The sequence below is a fragment of the Rhipicephalus sanguineus genome, chromosome 11 (assembly GCF_013339695.2).
Source record: "Rhipicephalus sanguineus isolate Rsan-2018 chromosome 11, BIME_Rsan_1.4, whole genome shotgun sequence".
Taxonomy (NCBI): Eukaryota; Metazoa; Arthropoda; class Arachnida; order Ixodida; family Ixodidae; genus Rhipicephalus; species Rhipicephalus sanguineus.
The window spans coordinates 108647722-108674222 of NC_051186.1; positions in this window are offsets into that span (position 1 = coordinate 108647722).

A 26501-nucleotide genomic window follows, 5' to 3' on the forward strand; every position below is an offset into this window, starting at 1 on the left:
TGCGGAAGGAGCGGGCCGAAGTCTTGCTGCAGACGCGCAAACAACACCCTAACGAAGGGGTTGTTGTATTCGTCGAAGAAATGACAAAGCTCTTCAGGCGGGCTGACCCCGAAATGGCGGAAGAAAAGAAATTGCGCCTGTTAATGCGTAGCGTGAAGGAGGAACTGTTCGCTGGGCTGGTCCGTAATCCGCCGAAAACCGTTGCCGAGTTCGTGTCCGAGGCTAGCACAATTGAGAAGGCCCTCGAAATGCGTGCCAAGCAGCATGACCGCCACTTCTTTGACGCAGTCAATGCCAACTACGTTGACGCAACACGGATTTCGACTGACGCGCTACGCGAGACCATCCGCGCAGTAGTAAGGGAGGAGCTGCGAAAACTTTTCCCAGCGGAGCCGCAGCCCCAAGTCGCCTCCCTAAGCGATGTGGTCCGTCAAGAGGTGCAACAAGCACTAGGGACCACTACGCTATCGGAAACACCCCGTGAGCCGCAGGCTATGGCCTACGCCGCTGCTATTCGCGCCCCTCGCCCTCCCGTACCTCGTCGCCAGGAGCCTCATTACCACCGTCCTTCATCGCCCGCCCGACCACCTACGCTGCAACACCAAGGAAGACCGACGTGTGGCGAACCCCGGACCGTCGTCCGCTGTGTTATCACTGCGGCGAAGCCGGTCACATCTACCGTCGCTGCCCCTATAGACAACTCGGCCTGCGAGGCTTCTCTGTCGACGCACCGCGCCCCTTGCCCGGCTAACTACCGAGCGAGATCGATGAGTACCTATCTCAGACTAGCCGTCAACCAGCCCGCTTCGGCCGTTCACCGTCACCCCACCGAAACGGATCAACGGGCCCCCGCAGCAACACTGACTTCGCACGTGGAAGGTCCCCCAGCCCAGGAAGGGGAAACTAAAAGCAGCAGCTTTGGGAGGTGAAGTTGCACTACGGCGGAAAAATGCAAAACCTCCAACGACGCAACGTCGCACCACAGACGAAGATTCACGACGTGCCTACATCCCGACGCCCCAACACGACGACGGGCACACGGCGCGGCGCCTACCGGACGTAACCAAGCCTGGAATTAACGAGACGACGACGCGTAACCACCGACCATCAACGCGAACCAGCCGTGACACGACGCCTCGACGAACCAGCAACTCGAGACCAATTACTTCTGACGTTAAGTTATCTATTGACGGCCTTGACGTAGTCGCACTGATATACACAGGAGCCGACTATTCAGTGATGAGCGGACCATCGCGGCGAAACTGAAAAAGTTACGACAAGTTGGGACGGTCCGTACATACGCACAGCAGGAGGCCACCTCGTCACGCCTAGTGGAACATGTACGTCGCGAATCACCATAAACGGCATCACGTACCCTGCTGTCTTCGTAATACTGCCCAACTGCTCCCGCGACGTAATTCTGGGCATGGACTTTTTGACCGACAAAGGTGCCATTATTGATTTGCCGGCAAAGTCTATAAGTTTCTCTGCCGATCACGCCGTGACGCCAAAACCAAGCGCCAAACCGCGTGCTTCCTTAAGGATTGCCGATGACCACGTCACCCTGCCTCCCCGTTCAAGCCTGATGATCGCCGTCTTCTCTGAGATGCTGATCCTGACAGCGACGCTATCGTGGAGAACGACCACAATTTGCTTCTGGACCGCGGTGTCTCAGTCGCAAGAGGTATTGTGCGCTTGAAGCTCGGCAAATCCCATGTTCTAATCACAAACTTCACCGAGGAATATCAGCACCTAAACAAGGGCGCTTCTGTTGCGTTCCTCGAAGAAATTCAGGAACATAGTGCCGAGATCGCCGTCGCCGATTTCCAGCGCGAACCGAACGACGCCTTGGATCTGCTCCCTTCTTCGACGTAAACCCGGCGCTACCGCATGAACAGCTGGAAAAGCTAACGGCTTTGCTACTGCGCTACAGCGACTGTTTCTCGACGACTTCGAAGGCTACGCAGACTCCCCTTGCAAAGCACCGGATAATCACCGAAGATGGCGCCCCGACCAACGCGACAGTCGCCTTACCGCGTTCTCTTCACGAGCGCGAAGCGATTCGGACACAAGTCGAAGACATGCTCGCTGACGACCTTATACAACCGTCGAAAAGTCCCTGGGCTGCCCCAGTAGTGCTCGTGAAGAACAAAGACAGGCACTTTGAGGTTCTGCGTCCGACTACCGACGGCTGAATAAAATCACAAAAAAGGACGTATACCCACTTCCACGCATCGACGACGCCCTCGACCACGTTTGCCACGCGAAGTACTTTTCTTCGATGGATATGAAAACAGGGTACTGGCAAATTGAAGTGGACGAAAGGGAACCGTGAGAAGACAGCATTTATCACGCCGGACGGACTGTATGAGTTCAAGGTAATGCCCTTTGGACTATGTACAGCACCGGCAACATTTCAAAGAGTCATGGATACCGTACTAGCCGTCTCAAATGGCACACCTGCCTCGTCTACCTCGACGACGTCGTCGTATTTGGACGAAACTTTGATGAACAACTTGCGAGGTTGGAGTCTGTGCTCGAAGCCATTCGTACGTCGGGGTTAACGTTGAAACATGAGAAGTGCCGTTTCGCGTACGAGCAACTGAAGTTCTTGGGCCACGTCGTCAACGCCGAGGGAGTTATGCCTGACCCTGCGAAAACTACAGCCATAGCAAACTTTCCGAGGCCGAAAGACAAGAAAGGCGTGCGAAGATTCCTCGGACTGTGCGCGTACTACCGGCGCTTCGTGAAAAACTTCGCAAAAATTGCCGAACCGCTCACTCGCTTGACGAAAGACAGCGTTCAATTTTGCTGGGAGGAAGCGCAGCAGAACGCGTTCTCTGAGCTGCAAAATCGCCTACAGAGCCCGCCTGTGCTTGCACATTTCAACGACTCTGCCGAGACAGAAATGCACACAGATGCAAGTGAAGTAGGCTTGGGTGCTGTCCTTGTACAGCAGCAGAACGGCTGTGAAAAAAAGTAATCGCTTATGCCAGCCGCAGCCTTTCAAAGAAGAAAAGCAACTATTCGGCCTCCGAAAAAGAATGCCTTGCCATAATATGGCCATTTCAAAGTTTCGCCCGTACGTCTACGGCAGGCCGTTTAAGGTGGTAACGGACCACCATGCGCTGTGTTGGCTCGCAAACTTGAAGGATCCTTCTCTCCGCCTGGGGCGATGGAGCCTGCGCCTGCAGGAATACGACGTCACCATCGTCTACAAATCCGGCAGGAAACATTCGGACGCCGACTGCCTATCACGTGCTCCCGTCGACCCACCGCCGCAGGACTCCGATGAGGACGCCGCGTTTTTTGGCATCCTGACGGAAAGTGACCTAGCCGCCAAACAGCGGGCCGATCCCGAGCTGCGCGCCATGATCGACCACCTCGAAGGACACAACGTCACCGTGCCAAGGGCTTTTAAGCGCCACTCCGCTGCATTCTGCCTGAGAAATTCGGTGCTCGTGAAGAAGAACTTCGACCATGCAACGAAAACGAAGTATCTTCTCGTCATCCCCGCTGGCCTCCGCAACGAAATCTTGGCAGCGTGCCACGACGAACCAACATCAGGGCACCTCGGCACAGCACGCACGCTCGGAAAGATCAAGGCAAAGTACTACTGGCCCCGTCTCATATCCAACGTCACCCACTACGTTCGGAGCTGCCGTGACTGCCAGCGCCGGAAAACGCCGCCGACTAGACCTGCCGGACTTCTGCAGCCGATCGCCGTGCCATCGAGGCCCTTCCAACACATCAGCATGGACCTTCTTGGCCCTTTCCCGACGTCACGGTCCGGAAACAAGTGGATTGTAGTAGCCACAGACTACGTGACACGCTACGCAGAAACCACCTCGCTGCCCAGAGGGACTGCAGAAGAAGTCGCCAAATTTTTCATCCACCAAGTGGTGCTGCGACACGGAGCCCCTAAAATCCTAATCACGGACCGCGGGACGGCATTCACTGCAGAACTTATGCAAGGTGTCTTGCGCTAACAGCAACACGGGTCACCGAAAGACCACGGCGTATCACCCCCAGACGAACGGGCTAACCGAACGCCTCAACAAGACAATTGCGGATATGCTGTCGATGTACGTCGACGTTGAACACAAGACGTGGGACGAGGTACTCCCTTATGTCACGTTCGCGTACAACACAGCTATCCAAGAAACTACGCAGATGACTCCATTCGAGCTTGTCTACGGACGACTGCCGACGGACGATGCTCGACGCCATGCTGCCACACGTCGAAGACGACGACCTCAACGCCGATGTGCAGGGGTACCTGCAACGTGCGGAGAGGCCCGCCAGCTGGCTCGAGTGCGTATAACGGACAAGCACCTCGTGGATGCCGGACGCTACAACCTCCGGCGCCGAGACACCGATTATCACCAGGGGATCTTGTGTGGGTTTGGACCCCAATCCGACGTCGCGGACTCAGTGAGAAGCTCCTGCGACGATATTTCGGCCCATATAAAATTCAACGACGTGTTGGTCAACTCATCTATGAGGTTGTCCCCGACAGTGACTGTGGCACATCCCGACGACGCACGCGGCCCGAAATCGTCCACGTGGTTCGGCTCAAGCCTTATTACGCCAGATGACTTCTTTTTTGTTTAGTCTACTTTTACTTTATTAGCATCGGGTCGATGCCCTCTTACGGGGGGGGGGGCAATGCCACGAACTATGCCTCATTATTTGTTCTCGTAGCTGTTTTGTGGCCAGCGTCTGGCCGCGCCCGATCGTCTTATCTACGTTCGAAGCAAAGCGCATGTTTCCTTCTTTCTCTTTGTTATGTCGCGCTAGCTGTCTCATTTGATAGGGGAGAGCGTTTCGCCCTGTCGCCACCAGTCTAGAGTTATCGGGGTAATCCGATGGTGCGGAAAGAATACGCCGCGGTATCTTTCTTCCGCCGACGGTCGCCTACGCCACGTCGTTTTGTCCGGCTCTGCTTCGCCGCCCATGTTTTTGCTTTGAATCTGTTGCGGAGCACAAGTTCGCTCTAATAACGTTCTTTTCTAAAGACCTGGCATCGTACTTGGCTACGTGACAATATGCTGCCGTGACGAACTGGGTGAGTCGTTGCTTAAGTGATGAACGTTGTCACCGTCGCCGCTACAGATACTTCTTGTACGCCTCGCATGTCCTACAAATATCCCTTCCTTGCAGTGTCGTAGGTGTTGACGCGGGTGATGTCACCGGTGATGACTCACCACCCGCGACACTGCAAACAAGGGATATTGGTAGGACAGGCGAGGCGTGTAAGAAGGATCTGTAGCGACGATGGTGACTACGTTCACCACTTGAGCCACCTAACAGAAACATTAGTTAAAAGAAATTACCCGCGAGATGCTCTAAACAATATCTAGGACGAAGCATGTCAACTAGATGGAAACTCATCCCTAGCTCAAAGGGCCCCTTAGCACAGCCCAACCAGCCGCTAGCATTTGTAACCAAGTACTCAAATGCGCTACCAAACATAAATAATATCTTCCGTAAGCATTACCCAATACTGGCAAGCAACCAGCGCCTCAGAAACGAGTTTCCCGAAGTACCAAAGGCCGTCTACCGCCGCAATAGAAATCTTAAGTTCATCTTAGTGCATGCAAAAGTACTTTCATTCTACTGCCCGCTTAACACCTTGTTCTCGTCAAAGCTGTAAGAATTGTAAACACTTTCAAAGTGACGTTATAGTTAAAGGCACCGGAAGTGACTTTTTTTTTAATTTGAACATACTGCAGGCCCTTCACCGCCCATGCAGGAGTGGGTACATGGATACATGAAAATACATACATTGTCAAAGAAATCATGGTGCAAATTCTATACACTGTATGAGGTTCATTAATGACTGGAGAAGTGGCTACAGGCGGGCTAGTTGGTACATGACTTGAAACTTGAAAAACAGCGCTAAGACAGGACGAAGAGAAGTGATACAAGGATGGGCGCCCGTCCTTGTGTCACTTTTCTTCGTCCTGTCTTTGCGCTGTTTTTCAAGTTTTAAATTCATGAATGAGTCAGTGGTATTACAACGCACAGTATCATTAGGTAAGGTATGCCAGAGGGAGAGAGCTGACGGAAAAAGGGAGTGTTTGTGAGCGTTGGCACGACATAAAGTTGGCGGATTATTTTAGAATGATTTAGTCGCAATGATTGTTTAGGCGGATCTTGGAAGTAATGAGAACGTGATATGTGAGAGTGACCATGACATAAATGTTAAATCAATTTTAGTCTATTCTGCGTTGAGAAAGTAGTTTTGAGTTTGATCTTGCGAGCAAGCGTGTAGTAGTGGACTGCCTCGCGAAATCTGAATATACGAACCTCACTGCCAATTTTTGTATTCGCTCTACTTTACTAATCAGGCGCTTTTGATATGGACTCCAGATTACGTTTATCATATAAATTACGTGATTACGTCCACTACATGAAATCTAGTTTTAACTGCAATAGTTAAAACGTTATCTAGATGATCGAGTGTTCATATTATAAAGAATGGTAGGTTGCCGAAACGGGAGAGCCTGGTATTGTTAGATTAAACGGCTCTCGCGCGGTCACGGCGAAGAAGTTACCCAAATATTGGCACAACATTTTAATGTAGCAGGTCACATCTTCGGCGATCTCAAGCTTTACATACTTCCATACATATGTTACATACTTTACATACATTCCAGCCAGGAGGTATTAACATTTAGGGGGGCTCTTTAATCTATTCGGTATGGTACATACACAACGAATACCACAATAATTTCGAATCTACTACTGTTAAATGCCACGTCTTTCCAGTGACGATGATTATTCAGCCAAACGCATACCCCTCCCCCGCCGGTTTTTCTTCTGTTTTCATTATTTATCCCATTTCTTTTGACTCACCCAACACGTCACGGCGGCCTCTCCCCCACCCTCGCGCCCACTTTGGCAGTTGCCCTCCCCTTCTTCCTCGTGGTGGAGAGGGAACGAAGCATATACATACGATAGCTAAGGAAATGAGTTCCAGCTTTGAAGTAGAGAAGTCCACTTGTGGAAACGTCAGCTCGAGCACCCACCACCTTTTTACGGATTTTTTTAGCGATTTTAATGTCACTTTAGCAGCTGAAAGTAATCCCGCCTCGAGCAATGGCTTAGCCAGGGGCCGAGGTTCTGGGGGGCTAACCCCACCACAAATTTTCATTTTTACATGTGTATAAGTACACGTACATATACAAATGTAGGTACGAACGTACGTAAAGTACGGTTGACCCTCCGCCTGCTGTTCGCTCGAAAAAAAAGTGCCTGCGCTCCACTGGCTTCGACGTTGAGCTCGCGTGCGAAATGCGCCAGGCTCTGGAAGCCTGTTTTTTTGATAACGGTGTTGTCCACAAAAACACCAGAATTTCATTTATAGCTGGAATACCACAGCACTGGTAACACAGTAAGGTGTACTCGCATGAAGTACAGGATGCTTAATGCCTAATACTAAAAAATGAGTGCTTACCAGTCCAAAGGAACCGAAGTTCAGTGCTTCTGGCCCGTACTCATAAAACATTGGGCGTTGAACTGTGGCTGTTGGTACTACTATGGTACCATCCGGGTAGTAAGCTGCAGTAACTTTCTCCTCGTTGTACAGCAATGTTCCCTGGTCTTTCCAGCGAAAGTGAACGTTAAGACGGCGAGCTTGTATCCACGAGAGAAACAGTCGGTTGAGTGTTACGTCCGGAAGGGATTCTGCGCCATGCGTATGACAACACATTATTACGCGAGCCTTCTTTATTGCTGCGCAGACGCTTCACGCAAGAACACCGGCGAGTAGTTTGACAACGAGCATTGAACACCGCATGCGTGGCCTGAGACAAAGCAGATTGACACTGTCGAAGAAATAACACCTAAATGGCCAACGAAGCAGCGTTAGATGCCTACTGAAACGCGAAAAGTCGGCGACGGTGGCGTCAGCACGTACGATGACAGCAATAGCCATCATGTGATAACGTCCACAAGACGTCATGATAATGTCACGATCTAACTAGGACCCTGTAGAAGAGCAAAGGGAACAGGTGTGTGTCATGTCAAAAATAAGCAGTAGCTTTAACCAGAGAGACTCTGTGCATACGGCGTTTGTTTGATGAACACACCTGAAAGGTTTTCAACAACATTTTAGACTGGTCACATCTTGAGAGAAATGAAGCACAAATACCCGCTAGTTCCTATACTATGCTATTAATAGTAGAACTGGTAATGTAGTGCAGTTTACAACCTTCTCTAGCGCTATTCCTACGTGGCCCCGTTGTTGCTTTGAGACAATGCTTACAGTGTTCTCTCGGCAGAAATTTAAGGTGTGAACAGCGTCAAAGTCGAGTTTTCTGGTCGATTTCTTTTGAAAAAGCGTATACACTTTGTTCGTGGGATAGCCTGCAGGAAAATATGCTTTGCCGCTTTAAACACGTCAGATGGATTGTTGTGGTGCGGGTGTTATCCAAACGTTCTTTACTTACAGCTTCAAGCGTGATTTCCTTTCGCATTGTGCTTTCGCGCACATCATCGGTCACATAATCTATCTCATATGCGCAGTTACCTGGCGTGACGTTTCACTAAACATAACCTATTGACAATTTAATCCACCATGTGTAATGGTGTATTCGAACATCCATTATTATGATGGATTATGGTGCTGGAAGATGGTGGAATATGGTGTATGCTGGATGCTGACGTATGATTGATGCTGGAGAATAGCGGAGCCTAAAACGGACTCCACAGCATCAGGGACAATCATACCCAGCTGTCAAACAAATAATTGTATAGAATGTGATGTAGAAAGAATTAGTAGCAAAGAAAGCAAAACGGAAAGCCGCACGCAAAAAAAAAAAGTTCCGCCACTAGGAGTCGAACGTGCACCTTCGGATACCGAGCCGATACTTTACGCATTGCGCCATGCCGACCTTTTTTTATGTCATTGCAATATTAATACATTATATACATATACACATGTGCCACGCATCACCCACCAGCATGCGTGAAGCTGGCTGGATCTACTTATGCAATTTTAACTGTTTCAATATATCTAATCTACAAATTATTTCATCACTTCCGCCTTGGCGCCGCAGCACTTCTCTGAGCTTCATTATCTGTTTAACAAAATGGGTGTTAACCGATCGCGCTTTGGGCTCAGCATTTCGTGTATCCATACATGACCTCCATACGCTATTACGACCTAGAAGCGTGGAGAGGTCATACGGACACTATTTCCTCGAACAGGTAGAAAACTATTACCGTAGGTATCAACTGGTAGTTCCTTCTTCAATGTTCTCTGCAGAACATCCCAATAAAGCACAACGTCCCAACAGTCATTAAAAACATATTCTCCAGTTTCTGGTTTGTTACACAACAGAAAATTCATTCCCCACAGTACAAATATGCCTCGTTGTTCGAACCATGTTTTCACGATAGTGTGCCCGTGTGAAGTTTAAAGAAGAACGTTTTCATCCCAGGTGGAACCAACCATACAGTTTCCTACAATACTTAATAGAGGGAACTCTGGCGCTAGTGTCTATGGGAGCTACAACGCATGGCGCTTGAGCCAGCATGATAATGATGCGTAGTACATGGTTTTGTCAAACCTCTTTCTTTCGGCTCCGTTTGGCTCCGGGGCGCAAGCACCCAGCTTTGTCGCAAAACAAAGTTCAGCAAAAGTCAGCAGTTCCACTTCCCTTTAACCTCTTTAGGCTCACTAATTCAAATCTGGTCACGAAGTTCACAATGATCCATTATTTTATTTGAAAGAAAACCAAAACACAACAATAAAAAAAGCCACAAGTGTGTTCGAAGCCCGCAAGCACGAAGACTAGGCAAATCTGTACTACCCATCATTCCCATGGTGGCTGAACGATCGCAGCGCCAGAGTCCCCTCTATTTACGAAACTCTATGGAACTAACATCTTGACGCGTTTCAGGGCGTCAATCCCCGGTCACTCCCCTTAAATGGTTCTGTAGAGCAGGGCTGGAAAAAACTGTCTACCAGGTATTTTAGTAGGCGCTTCCTGGGAACGTTGCTTAAGTATTCAATAGAAAATCTACTTACAAGAAACCTATAGGAAGAGACCACCTCGCATAGGTAGCGGGATACTTTATACGGACCGTCGTCCATGGAGGAGACAACAAGTTCTGGTATAGCTCCCGGTAACATGACCTGAATATTTGCACGGATGAAAGGGTTTTGCTCATCTCTTAAGAATAAGTATCTACTAACGACCTGTTTCAAGGAGAGGTGACTTAACCCCAACCCACCTTCTCTGACCTTCCGGAAAAGATTACTTAGAGATGGTCGCTCGTATTTAGAGTTTTAGACAAATGTTGCAAATATCCTATGAAAACGATGAATATTACTTCTTGTGCAGTAGAGAAGCTGGAGAACGTGCCATATTTTAGCTGCCAAAAAAACGTTACATACCGTGGATCTTGCAAATATTGACAAATCCCGCCCACCCCAGCTTAAAGTCTTTGCGCTCATTTCATCCGGCTTGACCCTCCAAAACTGCGTATTTTCTCTATATCCAGTGGTACCCCTAAGTATTTGTTGGGTACAGTGCTCCACTGCGGTTTCTCAAGGACATTGGGTGTCTGCTGCCACGAACCTTGCCATAATCCAAAACTTTTTTCTCTCTTCAATAAACTACCAGTTTGTTCGCAAAAACTTTAGCAGGAACTAACAAAATACATCAACACTTAATACATACGATACATATGATCAGCTTGATTACTAATAACACAAGAACTAACAAACACTAAAACTATTGATAGTTCACAGGTGAAGGCTACGTGTGATGACCGGCAGCGTTGCGTCCACGACGATCGGATGCGAGAAGTCGTCGGATGGCACGAATGTCGGTGGTGTTGCACGCTGGTGTTTCCGGGAGGCAGTGCTTGAAGGCATCGGGCAGGTGAGCTAACCCGAGAGGAAGCTCCGATGTCTACGATGCGGACATTTCTCGTCACAACAAAGGATTGCAGCCAGAAGACTTGTTGATCTGCTTCTACACCATGTTGGTAAGCGACTAATCACTGTTAATGATTTTTCTCGTCCAATAATGCGCGTTTCATTGTTCGAAACTCCGCCCTAAAAATACACTGACCACACCCCTTTTAATTAAAGGGTCCGCAACTGAAGGGTGACAATCTGTTGGGGTGCTGTAGTGGTGAGAGTTTGGGGCATCTCTGTCTCACAGACGAACGAACATCAGCGCTCTTTTCAAGAGTACGCGGCTCCCGCCGGTCAGCGGGGAAGAGCGGCGCCCGTTAATTCGCCGTGACGCCGGGTCCCCATTTACAACCAAACAAGTGGTACAGTTTTTATATGCCCGTCGAACGCCTTCGCATAAAATAGAACCCAGGCCAGCATGTTCCGATATATCAAACAGAGTGGCATGACATATCATATGAAACGCTTTGGAATAATCAATTTGTACCATCGCTGCTTTTTCTAGCTGAGCATCGCAGTATTCTGGAATACACCTCGCTACATGAAGGTTTGTAAATATACTTCTACCTTTGATCCCACAAGTCTGATGTGGCTCTACTAAATCTGTATTAATACTTTGCATCCTACTATCCAAGACATTCATAATCATTTTGTCCTCCACATTTGTTAAAGATATGGGTCTTTATCTTTTCATTGTATCACGCTGTGCTTCATCAGAAGACACCGGAATCAACACTGTCTGTGCCCGTGCAAAAGTACGTGGTAAGCGTTATCTTCAAAAAGCCTCAACGGACACTTGTTGAAGAATTAAGGCAAAGTGCGGCCTAAATACCTTATGAAAGGCAGCTGTTAAGCCATCTGTACCGGGAGACTTTCCGGATTGCAGTTGATCGATAGCTTGCTCCACTTCTTTCACGGTAATTTTTCTTTCTAGTACATCCCTTTGTTCGCTTTCCAATTGTGGTATTTCAGGTAAAAAAAAATCCTGCCGAATGTTTGGATTGCGAGGTTTTCGCTAAACAAACAGTCTTCTTTAGTAATGTAGTAACGCTAGATTAATCACGTTTCGGTCCCTCGCTACACTGCCAGCGTATTATTTCACATACTTATTTTCCGCATGAATATGTCTTCTCGTCAGAGAGTGAACGCTTTGTTGGCACCTCTCCTACAAGAAGTTTCTCAGATAGAGCCCCAACCTTTGCACCTTTGTAGTTTTCGTGTGATATAGCCTCCAATTTTGTTTTGGTTTCTCTTATTTCGCTTATGAACAACACAGGATTATTTGTTTCTTCTGGTAATAATGTTTCTAGATCGGCTTGCAAGAATCTTTCTTCCCTACGCATCAAAAACTTTATTTGGCACCCTCTTTCTATTGCTTTACATTTAATGCATTGTTTGAATTTTTCCCATTCCTCGAACTTGTCTTGCTCCCTTTGGTTAACCAAACTTCTGATTTTACTCTTCAAGTGGTCGAAAAATGCATCATCCTAACTTCAGTAGCTCCATTTCAACTTTATTTTTCGACTTCTACCCTATCTCGAACATCACCAAAGTGTGATCTCTGAACGTTACTTGTTTCACCACATAGATCTTGCAATTAGATGCGAGTTTCGAGCTCACGTAAGCTCGGTCGAGCCCAGCATGACTGCTACCTCAAAAATGAGATAGGTCGCCGTTTCCCACCGACACCTGTATAAGCCACATGAACCATTGGAAGATTGCCAATTATTTCTCTAAAGTGCACTGAACTGGCATCACTGACACGCGATTCTGTAGAACGGTCATCACTTTCAAAAACACGATTGTAGTCATTAAGCAGTATCATTGCTCTATCACAGTCTAACATATGAGAGATACCTTTAAAAAATTGCAAGCGTTCCTTAGGTAACGCAGGTGCATAAACACACACCACACGGTAAGCACACCCAGCAAAATTGAAATCGCACGTCACAAATCTACCACGGTCACAAGAAACCACTTTCTCTACTGTAATGCCGACTCAGTTCTTCAGTAGGAGACAATATCCTGCGGAGGAGCCAATCGCAGGACTCACGCACATGGAGTAATAGGTGCGAAAAGGTGCAAGCATGCTGTCAGTATGACTCTCACTCTTCACCTTAATTTCTTGAACCGCGAGCAAACCAGGTCAAAGTGGTGCGCCAGACGCTTCAGTTGATACTTCCTGCGCCTCGCGCCCAAACCGCGAACATTCACAGTGCCCACGCTAAGGATTAGATTAGGTGCCTCTATTTGTGTTTTGAAAGGATGCCGGGAGCATAGCGCTAACCGGCGGGGCCGACAGCCTGCATTTTAGGGGCGAAGCTCCTTAAAGCGGCACCCGTTCGTCCCTCGTAGTCGTAGTGCGTAACCAGTCGTAACGCTAGTACCAGACCTCCATGGTGGTGCCAGTGGGAGATTTTTCCTGTGCGTTGTTGAACAATAAAAAACTCGCAGCGTGCGCGTTAACAAAAGCTGAATTCTTCTGTCTCTCATTCCCCATTAGCAGCCATTGGCATGTTCCAGTAGGAAACGTTAGTAGAAGTAGAAGTGCAAGTGTAAGCTAAAAGCCGACTTCTTCTGTCTCTCATTCCCATTAGCAGCCATTGTTTACCTCCAAGGTAGTGCCTGGTGACATTTCTCCTGTGCGTGATTAAACAATAAAATATTTGTTCAAAACGCCGTTGATTGATGAAATAAACCAACGAAAGACTCCAGATGTTTTCTAAAAGCAATAGGACATGTTTACTAGCGAAAAAGACGAGGACGAGAAGAAGGAATACAGGACAACGCTAGTACCAGATCTTGACCTCCATGGTAGTGCCAGTGGGAGATTTTTCCTGTGCGTTGTTGAACAATAAAAATGGGACCTGTATTCCTTCTTCTCGTCCTCGTCTTTTTCGCTAGTAAACATGTCCTATTATTCACGTTACCAACTAGCCCAACTTTCCGCCTTAAATTCTAAAAGCAAAACGAAAGAACGCCAGATGTTTCTAAAGCAAAACGAAAAGACGCCAGCTGCTTAACGAAAGACGCCAGATGTTTTCTAAAGCAATGGTTTTCTAAACAATGAAAATTCACAGCGTATATGTAAAATTAAAGTGAGCGGCAAGTCGTCATAACTCTCATCGAACCTTTAGTATAAACGCGTCCGATCTCACGTCGGTGATGATGCACTGGGCAGGATTCACGGAAGATTCACGGTTTACCGATGAACCTCCGCAGCTTCGCCCACTCATCATCATTCACTCCGTGTGATATACTATGATTTTTTCAGTCGTCAGAACAGCTGCCGCGGGTTAGCGGCGCTGCTCGGGTGCGGTGAACGTACTTCAGCTTCTTTCCTGTTGCCTTCTTCCATTCACATTCAAGCTGCCGCTGTTCGCCTTCGGGATCCGAAGTTATTCTCCTCGCGGCGTCTCTTTAGAAGTGCTAGGTCCACATCCATTTTTCCCAACGTGCCTTGGTCTCCTCCAAAGTTGCCTCTCTCGATCATATCCGTCTCTTTCTTTATTAACTCTCGTCTACTGACGTACTGCCTTCCGCCTTTGCGTTATCGCCTTCTCTAACTGATGCATCTCGAAGCGTTGCTCGCGAGCGCACCATCGAACGCGCCGCCGGCCGCTCCTCCGAAGGCTCAGTGGGCACAGGTGTAGTACTCTCCTTTTCCGAGCGCCGCTAGCGTTCCCGCCGCGCAACCACTGCCCTGGCTTGTTTCAATTTCTTTGGTTGTTGGCGAAGCTGCCTCTTCCCCTTCTACTTCATCCAATAGTTCATGGACTATCATATGGCTTTGGCGTGGCGCCTATCACCGTGACATAATTGTGCACACAATCCTGCCACTCGTGACCGAAAGCGCGGCATGTGGTGCATCTTGGCGTTCGGCAATCACGGCGGATATGCCCTTTCATTCGACAGCGCAGACAGTTGGGTCCTCTGCATGGCACAACTATAAGAACTGCTCCTCCTTGAAACTTAAAGAGAACCGGCAGCTCATACGCAGGGATGCCCTCACGAAGGGTGATACGAGCGACGCGAGTTGTCGCGTCGGCCTGTTCAAAGCCTCGTAAAATCCATTCCTCCAGCTTGACCTTCTTTCACGTCACCGTACTCCCTCAAGGCTTTTCCAAGAGCGTCGTTAGGCACGTGAAAAGCTACCTAGTGTACCTTCACTGTAAGCTCCTGCTTCACTAGGCCAATAACCGCACATTATCGCCCTTGCACTTGAATTCCGCCACTGCTCAAAGGCACATTTTTTTCTTCCGAAGAACGTAGCTTGGCCATCCGAAGATGACTCATTTGGTAGGGTACAATGCCACTCACCGCTGTGAATACACCCAGTTCTTCCAGTGGTGCTCGTTTATCCACAACTCTTTAGGGCCTTCCGCCGACGTCACAATGCAGCAAAACACATGGTTTCATTGTTTCATCCTTCGGCAAAATTTTCAGAACAAACTTGTAGCCCGCAGGCGGGCCCAACATTAAACACCGTGGCCAAACGCGGCCGCTGAAACACTGTGCACGAAGCAAGCCATCATGCGTCCGCACACAAAGCTTAGCGAGACCAGACTCGACAACGCCACGCTGACGCATGTTTCGGCCATTGAAGAATGACTAGTCAACATACTAATACACCATTTGGCTTCAGCTTTGTATGGTTGATACTCGAGACAGACATGGTCTTCACCTCCCACTAAAATTTGCATAGTTAATGAAGGCAAACAAACTGCTGCCGCCAACCAATGGTGCGTTGATAATGGCCACAGTGCTAACTTTTAGTGGCGAAGCTCCTTTGGGTGTGGGTATGTCCCTCCTCTGTAGCATGTGGCAGTAGTAGTATTAGGTAGCCCTAATACTCTTATGGCTCTCATCGACCCTTTAGTATAATGGCGCCCGATCTCACGTCTTTGATGATGTGCTGGGCGGAATTCACGGAAGATTCACATATGACGCGTGCCATGTGTGACGCTCGGGGGACAGTTTTAATGAAGGGACCACGTAAACTAACAGTACAATAAAAGTTTCATGTTTAATATATACACGGTGTTTCTCACGTCTTTACTTGACCATATACAGGGCGAAATACTCAGATTATTCATGGTTTACCGATGATTTCCTCCGGAGCTTCGCGCCACTCATCATCACTCACCCCGTGGACATGCTGTGGATTTTTTTACAACTCACAACCTAATTCTAAATAAGTATCAATTGGACCGAGGAGCGGGTACAATTTACCGACTGTTACTGCCAACTTTTATGGCCATTTCTCGATTTTTCCAAAGGGCGACATGTGCGCAGGCTTTATGTCGGCCGTAATCTCACTCGATAAATACGAGCGTGCAATTGATTGAGTATTGTGGGAGAGCACGCGCGTCCATTTCTTTTCCTTAACGCTGGCGCGATCGCGAACTGACGGCGGGATACAAGGGGCTACTAGGAGGTGTAAGCGTTAGCCTTTGTTTACTACTAGAGCGGACTATTTCTCTACGCGACATTTACGGGTTATTGCTAGTGTACAATTAAAAAGGTCGTTTGTTGTTCTTGCCTGTTGCCTTATTCGCCCGAACCCGTCATAGCTGCGATGACTCGCGCTACGGGAAGGGGACGTTGACACGTGCACGGTACGACTATTTGCGGCTGGAACCAGAGCTAGACTTCTGGGCCAGCCGTGCATAGAGCGGACCTCTTCAGTATTGTGATGTTTTTTTTCTCGAAACGAGCAGCCTGGCCGTCCCAGCGGACCGATCTCATGCTATATCATTAGCTACAACTACCTAACAGCTTGGCCAAAAACGAGTGCACTGCGCGTGGAAAATATGCCATCATATTCGTTCAGTAAGTTGGTGACCGGAGGCGTTTGCTGGAAAAGCGTCACGTCGATGCTCATCGCTGTTTGTGCGGACACTTTACACAAGAAAAAATGCTTCATTTAGGCTAGCCGATGCCACAGCTATGCTGTAAAGTCATTCATACTCATCGAAATCGCGTATACTGAAACCCAGAAGTCCCTATGACACGTACACGTACTCGGTCGGTATGCTATGCCTAACCTTTGGTGGAAATCGTGGTGCTAGAATATGATGAGGGAGCTCATACTTGGCGGGCCTTATCTCGACGCAGGCCGAAAGTAAACGTCTGTGCATTTTAGCTTTGCATGCATTTTAGCGGTTACCTGAAAGTGCCGCTGAGTTAAAAGAGTGTTCAAGAATTGCCAGAGCGTTTCTAGCGTCGCGGGATCAAGCGGCGGCTGTTATTAGGTCTACTGGTTGGAAGAAGCAATTGTGCAGCTAGAGCTCATTTACTTCTAGAAAAGTGTGCAGCGATGTAACACAGTTACTGTCGCTGTTCACACCGACATCTCTCGACTTGTAAACACCACAATACAGCATCACATCCTGGCTATAAAGCGGATGAGTAGGCGCGCAGAATGAAAACACTCAGGGCTGCTGTGCTGCACGAATCCTGAGGCTGTTATTGTCACCGCATGAATAAAAAAGGTGCTACAAAGCGTAATGATCAGCGTTGGCTTCTTTTCTGTAAACATATAACTCCGCACATTCAGGAGAAAAACATTACCAATGACAATGATTGCACATATTTCACGTGCACTTCCATCATGCTAGTATAATCCACTATGCTTCCATCAGGCGGCCGTCATTCACCTTGTTGACCAAGCCATCCACCATCGCCACCATCAGCCAGCATTTTCTACTTATCACCAAAAAAAGCTCGCCACCACCACCATCTGCCAACATTTTTCCACCCTCGCCTTTATCAGCCATTGTGACCGCCACAGCTTCCACCACAACCAGCATTCTTTCCACCTTGTCCACTATTGTTTCCACCATATCCACGAACAATTCCAGCATCTACCAAGCCAGGATTTTTAATAGGTAAGCTAGTTCACAGCAGCTGTAACGAAATGTTACTTTTACTGCAGACTGATGTTGTTGGAGCACGGCCGGCGAGCCATCGTCCCCGGGAAAATAAACGCGGCAAGCTACGGGACACTGGACTGGACAACCGGCTGTCGAAGCCGCCCGCCGCGTCATCGGAAATGGGCGCCACTCTCCTCTACTCTCTACTTGCTACCCTTATTTCTCTCGCCCCATTCCCCTGCAGATGATGAGACGTACACATAAATAGGCTTGAATAAATGACGTCATTTCCTCTCCACTGCCTCTCCTACTCCAACTTCTCGTGTCATGTCGGCGCGGCGTTGTACGGTGGCCGGCGCGTCCCATTTCAATGCTACTAGTGGTTGTTTTCCGGAAGTTGGTAAGACTTGAGCACCATAGTTTCCTACAATACTTACTAGAGGGAACTCTAGTGCTAGTGTCTATGGGAGCTGCAACGCATGGCGCTTCAGCCAGCATGGGAATGATGACTTGTCTAAATTTCATTTTTTCAGCTCCGTTTGGCAACGCGTCGCCTGAATCCGCTTTGTCGCAAAACGAAGTTCAGCAAAATCAGCAGTTCCACTTCACCACTTTTACTTTTTAGGATCACCAATTGAATTTACCACAAGGTATCTCAAGACGTCGCACTAAATCTTTGTTTAGAAGGGTTTGGACAAGGTCAATATATAGAGTTAGCCTAAATCTCGTAGCACGAAATTCGACAGGAGGATATAACGGCTGCGAAGCACTCTAAACTAATAAGGCTGCCACTTTCTGGAGTACAGACGTCGGTATTTAAGCCCGGCAGCAACGTAACGGGATGCCACGTATTGTTACAATCCCCGCACGTCGGCCTTGTGACAAGCGACGTAGTGATGCGACTGGGGGACCGGGTGCGTGTACTTTGACGCCACCGCGAAGTATTGGGGCTTGAAAGTCTGGGTCCGATATTCAGGACGCCTGAGTTGACAAGAAGAACAACTGTATTTACAAAATGTACAAGTGAGGATGTACAAGTGATGAATGACGGCTTCGAGCCATCATCCCCGCTAATCAAGGCTGGCCTCCTCCTCCCTTGGCTGAGGCAGATCGCATGAGGAAAAGGAGTGCGTACGGCATAGCCCTATCGGCGTAGGGGCAGCTCGGGCGACGTCCCGCTGAACACCTGTCCGTCCCTCTGTCCCTGCTCGCCCTGTTTTTCCCCCGCCGCGCGCTGCATTCCAAGGTAGTCTCGAGTTGGGGTAAACTGGTCAGGTAGCGGCCACGTGCAACGGTAGGTGCCAGGAACGTCTGCAATGTTTGTCGGCGTTTTTCAGCTGTGGGAGCAGCTCCCGAGGATGGAACCTGTACCTCTGTGCCCTTTCGTCCTCTTTACCCCCTCCGGGGAATGCAGTCTCGATCACAGCAGTAGCTAGTCAAAACCTAGGCTACAAAACTGCCCAAGACGCGTAAGTATGGCACCCTGTAATGTACCTATGCCTTAAATGTTTGTGCCATCCTCTTCCGTGAAGCAAACGTCGTGGAAAAAAACCACGACATAGCCAGGTACTGAATGATGATTGAGGAGCTGCCTCTGAGACATTTGGGTAAACAGTGAATGCTGCATACAATTTCTCTACTGTCATATAAAGACATCACACGTTGTTATAGTAGCGATTGTGGTCAGGTTGTAATCGAACCACAAGCGGTCGCAGACCTTGCAGCTGTGTCCGAACGTGTGGTCGAGGAAATCGGGCTTGAAGCGCGCGTCGGCGCCACCAACTTCAGTTAGCGACCGCTTTCGGCGCTTGGCCGCTGCATCGCGCGCCCGTACCTATTCGAGGTACTCTTGACGCCGCTTCCGCTCTGCTTCGGCTACGCGGGCTTGTATATCGGGGTCCGCACGGCGCTGACGTCTCTCTCCGCCCTCGCGAGCTCTCACCGCAGGGTGTTGGCGGCGAGCCCGCTTAACTGCTGCCTTGCAAGCCCTCCGCCCCGGTGCCTTGTCTTCTTCGTTCATGTTATTATTATCGAAGCGCACTGCCAGAGTGGAGTGAGCGCTGCATGCTACAGGTGGCTATGCTATATGTGGTTTTGCCTACGTTAATATAATCATCAAGCCTCTCGAAGGACAAGAGGAGGAAAATTCCTCTTTCGCGCGAGCGTGCGCCTCCTACAGTTGGCTATGCTATATGTGGTTTTGCCTGCGCTAATGTCATCATCAAGGCGCTCGAAGAACAAGAGGAAGAAGACTTCTCTTTCGCGCGAGTTGCGCCTGTAGCAGTCACCTCTAGAACTTCTGTGTAGCAGTCTGCTCTGTAGCAGTCGCCCCAGCTTAAGAACCTGGCGAGCCAGTGCCTGAAGCGCTGAAAAAGGCTGGTGTGAGCAAAGCTTGGAAAGTTCGTTGGTTTACTCCTGATGCTCGGAGAGTTGGTACAATAAAACGGCCTAGGTTGTTCGAGGGGAACGCTCTACACGGTATGCTGTGAGAGCCTTGTCCTAAACGTAGAAACATTTGCCAAGCACCGTATTTCTCTCGAAGAATGGATGAGTCACTATGCAGAAGGAACGTAGTGGCAATAAATACATGCTACTGATATGCGATAAAGTCTCCCCTTGCCAAGACGTAGCCGAAGCATTCCCGAAATACGCATATTGATGTGCATCATACATTTTAAGTGCAGTGGTACTGCCCGGATCTCAATGACTTTTTTTGAAGCCTTGAAGTTTAAACCAATAGAAGCTGCGGCAGATATGCTTGCCATACGGTATGTGACTGACATTTCAATTTTCTGCAGTTCCAAGACATACAAGTCCTGATGTGGTGCCGTAATGCTAGAAGATGGTCAGTAGAGGCTTCATGAAGCCGTTGCTCAGGCGGTTGAAGACGCGGCATTTTCAGCGTGGACGTCAGCGCGGTCCATTCCTACTTGCGTAGTAGCGAAAAGAAACGCAGTGCGCAAAGGGAAAACACCTATACCGCCTTCGTTTGTTCTCAGCCGAGTAGCAACGCAAAACTTTTTACAGCGAAAGCTGTTATGATCACAACAAGGGCCGTTTTTGGCGCCGTAGTTCTCCACCGCCGCCGCCGCCGGTGTCCGTAACTGCTATCGCTTGAAATAAGACAAAAAACGAAATTTCTAGGAAGGAAATTTCCAGGAAGGAACGAGGTTCGAACCTGGGCCATCTGCGTGGGAGCCCAGTATCCTACCTCAGAGCCATGCCGGTACTTGAAACTGCTCTGCAAAAGGCCCTATACAGGCTTCATGTCGCGAAGGAACCATATTAACATATATTACCATAATACCTTACAGGTGTTTAGCAGGTACCACGGTTCTGCGCAGAATGACGAAAAATTGCGTAGTGGCTGCTTCCTTACTTCACAAATATTATGATTTATAGCCTAGTGGGTTCCTCACAAGTGCACATCTGTTGGTTGCCAAGGAAGCCCATAAGGCTCCCATGATCCATTTCCTCAGGGTCTCAGTAAACTTAGTTCCCCTCTCTCTATCTCTTTCGCACGTTAGCGTATGCTATAAAGCGTGGTGGGAGAGTGAAATAACGACCGGGCGTCACACAATGCGAAATACCTGACTAGTGGGTCATTTAAACCTTCCAACCCATTACAAAAGGCTCACTGATAATTCATCGTTGTCATTAGCCGTCGCATCAGCAACGTGCACATAATGCCTCACAGATGGTACCCCGTTCTCCGCAGAATGACGAGTACTGTCGTGCTGGGTGCTTCTCAACTTCAAAAATTATGATTTGTAGCGTAGTGGGTACGTTGCTAGTGTAGTTGTATTAGTAGGCACAAGAGAGTTTATAACAGGCTCTAGAAATGCCGCTCGTCGAGCTTTCGCTGTGACTGTGCTGCGCTTTCCGCGCAGGCCTGGCGTGCTTTTTGTCTCCAGGGGCCATGTTCTCCCGTATAGTCATTATGTTGCAAACAGAGCTTCTCCCCGCGCTATAAAACTAGTAGCACATTACAGTCTTACACATGCTGACGTACCTGCCCTTGACGTAGTGCCTGACAACCAAACATTTCAAAGCTGCCTTTCACTGGATTCATATCCTATGTTTCTTATTAATAATGTGAAAATTGTTGTTCACGAAAGCCGTCAATGACTAGGTCTATAATATTTTTATATTCACAAGTGACTGCGCTCGCAGTTTGCGGCGCTGATACACGCACTGTTTATAATATTTAGATGTTTCGTTTATGAAAACGGCGCTCTGGACAAGTAATATGAAACAAACTGCAGCTAAAACGCGATAACCGGCACGGTTATCAAGCGTTCTGCTGTGCGGCGTTCTATGCATTTGAAATATCAGTCACCTTACTGTGTACATTTAAGCTCAATAAAAATGTATACTTCTGTGTTACATTATCCGGCTCAAGAAAGCTTCACAACGATCTTCCAGCTTCGTTCACAACGGTTTGCTAGATAAAAATCTCTAAATGAGTGTCAATCATGTTACAAAAAGAAAACATGAGTCGGCAATACAATAAAATCTAACGTTAAAATTCAGATCAATGCCGTCGCATTATGCATAATAACGAACTATGATGACCGTACGCTAAACACAATAACTGTGCCGCCTATTTAAACAACTGTTTCAAGATCTAGGAAAAGATGAGAGTATGCCTCTATAGCAATAAGTGGTGTTAACTTCTGGCAGCTAAGAACATAGCTACCTCTTTACAAACAAGGTAAACAAAATAAGTTCTGCTTATCTGAAAGGACAGAAAAAGTGAGTCACTTTCATGGAACTGCAGGTTGGCAATGATCGGCCCATGCATTTTAACGAAGCTTGCAGCAGTGACATTTATTTACTACAACAGACGTTTGTTATCGTGAGCAATATGAACGGGAATGCCCCATGGAAGTTTCATCAACGATTGCTTTCACTGCAACGGTATGAATGTCACGCTCAGAATTGCCACAGAACCCTTTACGTTTTATGATTTCGTGTCATGCACACTTTTTTACTTGCCAACTGCGTTTAGCCGATATGTCCTTAAATGAAAACTTCTTGGCTCCATCTCATATGGCTCACGACTAATAACTTAACTCATTGGGGTTACGTCCGAAATAGTGCCTACTAAACATGGCAATACTGACCGTAGAACTTTTCGACGGATTCGGGGTCTAATCGATAGCCTGGACTTCCTATTTGGAATTTATTGGTCAATTTGTTCAATAAATGTTCTCGAGCAGCGTAACTGAGCCAGCTGGAGGATCTCAGGGCCACCAGATATTGAGACCTGACTGCGGACGCCATGAGCCTCGCGTTCTGTAGAACCGTAGGTGGAGTCACTGTTGAGTAGAAAGAATTGCAAGAACATCAAGTTACCTTAATTTTCATTGAAAATATCCGCACAAATGTGAATAAAATTCAGCCTATTAACGGTAAGACGAATAAAGGTCAAGAAAACGTAAAGACTGCATAGTTCCGATATCCACTTGGTAGCAGAAGTGTCTCGGCATTGTGTGTGTACTGCTACATCAAGAGAATGACAGGCCTGTAGAACCAATGTGGACGAAAATTAGACGCGGTGGCAGCGCCCTCTGGATTGTAACGGTAGCTGTGAAAACATTTGAAAAATATTGTTTCGCTCACAAAAAATAAGTTCTTATTACCTTTCACATTCAATTTAGGTTTTAGGATTAAGAATGCTGTTTTGCATAAGTTATGAGTGTGTATAAAATGAAATACGTTTCAAAAGCCCAATGGCGCTTCCATATGCGGGCTGGAGTTCCGCATAGCAGACGATGTATTCGTCTGCTTCTGCGTCGTGGCTGTCCCACGCTCACTCCGGCAACCCCCTCTCAGTGTTTCTTTCGTTTCCTTAATATATATTGTAGTCAATTAGTGATTAAAAGCGCTCAACTATCTTGGATGCTTACATTCGTAGCTTATTTCTGCCACTTACAGGCCGAGCGAAATCACAGCGCTGATCACAAAAACTTGCTGCAATAAAGCATTTCATTGCCACTGCATCGATGTTTACATAAAATGAAGGGCACGTAAGTAGCATTTTAGCATGTATACTAGTGAACAACATGCATGCATAAGTGTTCATATGCAAGAAAGCTACGTACTACGCATAGCCCCACAGCAGACATCCGGAGTACAGAAGCTGTCCAGAGCTGACTGATACATAGATCCAAGTGCAGGAAACCTTCCCTGGTGCAATAAAAGCATACCGGAAATCCCTGCACTTCTGCAGCTCAAGATGTCGCTACACATCGTTCACAGTATTCGGCAATCTGTCTGTAATTGACATGGACATATCAGCGTACCTTGCACGGCCGTCTGTGTGGGCGACTCTTAGTTTTCTGGTTCGCTCGGCCACATGTAGTGCGTCACTTTCCAGTCTTTTACGCACTCGCGCTGTACATGATTAATGGGGTTTTTGGCGCAAGGGCAATGGGTGGCCCAAGAGCGCCATGTCTTTGACGTGGTGTTAGCGATGATCAGTGATAACGATGACAGGGTGTATTATGGCTGTATCGAGGCCTAACATCACGCGCTATAATAAAGCGTCAAAGGTGTGTATAGGGTTTAAAATTATGGTAGTAATACGTCATGTGATCTGTGGGTAGGGCTCCGTGTTTTTGGTGTTTATTAAAGACGATAGTCTTTCTTGGGATAGTTAGATAGAGTAATACTGGTCTGTCTTTCTGTTTGTTGGCACGACACTCGATTCAGCCACTCGGACAAAGTTGAACCACTTGCCCAAGGGCCAGCCATCTTGAGCGGCTGACTAGGTTCATAATTGTGCACATTGTCGATCAAAAAGCAAACATTACGCATATCTGAGGCGCAACATCACTAGGTAAGTATTAGGTGGTGTGTTCCTTTAATAGAAAATTCACACATGCGTAATGCAAATTCGACTGCGCGGAAACTTGCCTTCCTCCGTGCCCTCTGCACGAACTTATTGTTGTGATTCGGTTTCGGTTCTGTATTGCACTGTGCGAATGCCATAGGGCGCCGCTGTGGCATTCCTGTTTTACGCAGGCGACGTGTAAATAAAAGAGTGTGTGGAGAGTTCTCCCCGAGTGCGGACGTTCCTTCTGCTTCAGCGCTTCGCGCCAAGCCGCGTGTTCGGGCTGGCTGGCGTCCCCGGCGGTCGCGTTGGTCACCGCCGCTCTTCGCCTGCTGCTGCGCCGGGACTACCAGCCCGCAACACATCACTCATGTTTCCCGACGTATTGCCAGATGGCGTCCATATCTCACGCAGCGCCTCTTCTATCGTCTTTAGACGACATTTGCAGCGAAGCAAGCAGATACGCGGCCAATTTTTTTTCTTGAAAATCGGCCGGTGCTTGTCGGAGTTTGTATTTTTGGCGGAAATTCCGCGTTTATCGGAGTTTATTCCTCGTAAATCCGGAATTCTCCGAAATTCGGAGTTTTGCATTATTCTCGAAACCCCGAAATCTTAGATGAATTCATATCTGAATACTAAAATACCAAAAGACACGAAGCACATTATTTTCTTGAAGGTTTGAATGCACAAAAGCATATACGCACAAGCGAAATACATGAACACATATATATGAAAACGTTTATTGAGGGAAAAAAGAAAAGAAAAAAGTGTTTAGGGAGCGGGTGGGTGGGGCCCCTATTCCAGGGCTCCACTGGCTTGAGCGGCCCGCCGCGCCTGGTCGAGGAGTGCTAGTTGAACCACCCGATCCCCGCTGGCGAGCAAAGTCTCCCACTGCTCCCTTCCGGAAATTTTGCCGGCTATTTGCGGCGAGTTAATTTCGGGTGGCCTGTTCTGGCAATCCCACGTTATGTGGGCGAGAGTGGGCCTGCCTCCGCACCACGGACAGCTATCGCTGTACATTGTGGGGTGAATGGCATGTTTCAAAGAAAGGTTCGGATATGTATGTGTTTGTATACGGCGCCAGTCGTAAGAGTCCCGCACGGATAGATCAGGGTGGGGTGGACTGTACTGTCGTCGCTCAAGCCGTTGGTGCTCAAGGATGTCTCGCGGTAAGAAAGGGCTTTCGTCGGAGTGGTCGGCCGCTCGGTTGATAAAAGCACAAGCTGCGCCGTCCGCTCTCTCATTGCCATCGAGTCCTGCGTGACCCGGGCACCAGATGATCGCATGGTGCTGCGTTAGGTCGGGTCCTAATAGGCGAATGGTGCTGTGTGGTAGTCTCCCGGTGACAAAGAGTCTACATGCGACCTTGGAATCGGTAAGAATAAGTGATGATTGTCCCAGGATATCCTTAGTTTTAATAGCTAGCGCGATTGCTGAAGCTTCTGCGGTATTCGCGGACGCAGCTCGAGTAGTGGCATAACACCTCCATTTGTGCGTATCACAACCTTATACTTAAAGCTTATAGTAAAAGATGCAAGCATACTTTGCGAGGTTGCTGTCGGTGATCGAAGCAGTCTCCTTTCGATTGATGATCTCAGCTTTGAAAATGCACTTTCAACGTTTGCGCTAGAAATAGGAAGCGCCAGAAGGCGCACCGCGCAGCGAGAAAGCACTGGCCACTGGACATTGTGAAGTCTCCTAAACGACAGGGGTTCAGCAATGTTACATATTTCATAGCACTGATAGTTCGAAAAATCACTCATGCTTATGTCGTCAGTTTCAAGAACCAGTAATTGAAAAATAGGCGCATAGGTTCGAACGCACAGGGTACTTTGAACACAGTACCCAACGA